Source organism: Sciurus carolinensis, chromosome 3, assembly GCF_902686445.1.
Source record: "Sciurus carolinensis chromosome 3, mSciCar1.2, whole genome shotgun sequence".
NCBI classification, from domain to species: Eukaryota; Metazoa; Chordata; class Mammalia; order Rodentia; family Sciuridae; genus Sciurus; species Sciurus carolinensis.
In genome coordinates, this window is record NC_062215.1 from 91,617,973 (window position 1) to 91,620,734 (window position 2,762).

Genomic DNA, 2,762 nt, shown 5'->3' on the forward strand with positions numbered 1-2,762 from the left:
CAGGCCTTAGGTTCTTTGCTCTAACCACCCCCTATTTCTTTGGTATTGTCAGAAGACAAGATTCAGTTCCTGGGTGCTGGGGGAGGAAGGCGAATGGTTCAGGGGCTTCTTATGAGTACTGAGTGAACAATTTAAGCTTAACATTTTCCCTTTTTAAAATATTTAAAAATAATCAAATGAAACTCCATCATGTGCTGTACAGAGCCCTTTTGACTCCCTGACATTGATTTGAGGAAAAAAGAGAAGGGACTTCAAAGTTGGAAGTGTCTCCTCACTTTCTTCCGCCACTTCAGTTTGGCTTCTCCCTTAGGTACTGTGCTGTTGGGCTTGGAGGCTGCAGTGGCCCCAGGGCCAGGCTGAGGAGCTGCAAAGAAGTTCCCATTGGACATCTGGCCAGGGGATACTTGAAAGATCCGACTCAAGAAATACTGAAGGTCAGCAGGAGGGGCATCTGGGGTGGCCCTCTGGTGACCACTGGTGCCTGGGATCCGAGAACCAAATGAGATGTGATAGGTAACTCTGTGGGTATCTGGGGAGATTCCGACATGCTGGCATCCAGCCCACTCTGTGATGTCATACACCTTTCCATCCATCAGTGCAACGTAGGCAATCTTGAGGCCCAACATGCTTGATTCTGCCCAAAAGTCTCCTTCTTCAGCAGGGTGCAGCCTATTACATTCAGCACAATATCTGGCACTTTTAGGTTCCCGGTCCATTTCAAACCTCCTGTGCTTTCCTTGGTATCAGCTACGCATCATAGTATTCATCGCCTCCTTGAGGTCATCTTGCAGCTTGGACAGAAACTCATTCACAGACCGGCTCAACTCATTTTCTGCCATTCGTTTCATCTCATATTCCTTCCGCCTTTCAGGGTTGCTGACAATGTCCCAAGCTGCCCGCAAAACCTTGAAGGCCTCTTCAGCCTGGGAATGTTGATTTTTATCGGGATGAACCATCACCGCCAGCTGCCTATAGGCCTTCTTCAGTTCAATATCTGATGCTGTGGTTTCAACCCCAAGCACATGGAAAGGGTTTAACTCATCCTCAGGAACCTGTCATACTCAAGAGTCGAGCCACTTCCTCTTCAGGATGGCAATAGCGTCCACTAGCTAAGGGTGCATTCCCCTGTCTATTAGTCCTCTGCTTGCCCCAAGGCAACTCTAGCCAACCCCACTGAACTATTCTTACCAGCTGCTGCCATGGCCTGCTATCTCTCAGCACAGTCAAGTAACACTGCAAAGCTGGAGAATCTAGCCAAGAGAAGAGCCAGGTGGCCTTAACCCTCCAGCCTAAACGGTCACCCAGTCCCATCAGAAACTGCCAGCCCAACTGTAGACAACCCAAAAAGTGGGCCAGAGCCAGGAGCAGCAAAGCACCCAGTAACCTAAGAAAACGGGTTAACAGTCCAACCCCATAGTAAAGCCCTTGGCTTAGAAAATGGAACATCATCGGGGCCCAGCCCCCCACCCAACCTGCCCAGGCTCCCACCCCAACTCAAAAAGGTCCAGATCACTGCCTTTCAGCTGCCTGCATGCGTAGATGAGATGGCCACAAGTTTCCACATATTCTCCCACCAATACCAGCAGTTCAATCAGCCACCAGAAGCCTGCCTATCCAAGTTGACATAGTTCCTCTGCTCCCCACAATCCCAGGCCTCTGCGCTTATCTGCCTGACTTCGTTTCCTGCCCAGTCGATGTCGACCAGCGGACCTGGGATCTCTACGGCCACCCTCCCGAGTATCCTCCTTGGTTGGAAAGCGATGCTGCTGTCTTCGAGATGGGGGTTTCTTTCCGCTGGACACACGTGAAAAAATCACTGGGGAATTTAAAAGTTTCTTCATCATCGTATTCCTCTTCCAACTCTTTATCTTCCCCCAAGGCTGGAGAGGTACAATGGTGGCAAAAGTTGCTAGAAGAGCCATCTCCTCGCTCAGAATTTGTCCCTTCAGGGATTCCAGGGGTTCCCTGGCAGTTACAAGCAGATGGAATGGAAAGAAAAGAAGGGTTCCCATCCTCTTGGTACCCGGCCTCATTCTCTCTTGAGAGTTCCTGGTCCACTCCTGACTCTTTTGAAGATGCTTCACTCTGATCAGGGTCCTCTCCTTCCCTAGGTGGTCCTGAACCCCTTGGGGGGGGCATGGCTTGGATCCGACGAGTGGGCTGGGTTTGGGGGCTGTGTGTACTTAGGACCAGAGTGCTCTGTGAGGCAGCGGGTACCATTAGGAGCAGTCCCTGCTGAGTCCCTGAGTCCTGAGAATGAAAGTATTTCAGGGTCCGCGGAGGATCCTAAAGTTCTGAGGGAGGCACCAACACTTTGGTGGGCTCCACACAACCCTCTTTCTCCCGGGTGCTTCTGGGCCATGACCCCAGGGCTTCCTGAGGGTTTTAGGTCACAGCCATCATTATATTATGTGCTGATGCCGAAGAGCAGCGGTAACTCCTCCCCCTGGAGCAGCTGGGCCTGGGGCCAGAGGGAGCTACGAGAGCAGCTCCCTCGGCTCCAATAATATGTATCTTGATATTAATTCTTATTTTATGCACTTATGTATTATACATAGGTATATAATATAGATATAGTATATTTACATCTATATATATATAATTCTAGGATATACAAGATATAGTGTGTATATATGATATATGTACATATGTATATATGTACATTTTATATATGCATTATACATATACAACATGTATATATAAAATTCCAAAATTTACTAGAACTTAGGTGTAAGAAACGTATAATCATTTGCAAAAGATGA

General features: G+C 48.6%; 1 pseudogene; it reads right to left on the reverse strand.

Moving 5' to 3' along the window:
* Window positions 1–251: 251 nt before the first annotated feature.
* On the reverse strand, window positions 252–2,433 carry LOC124979454 (dnaJ homolog subfamily C member 14-like; annotated as a pseudogene).
* Between the last annotated feature and the right edge of the window lie 329 nt (window positions 2,434–2,762).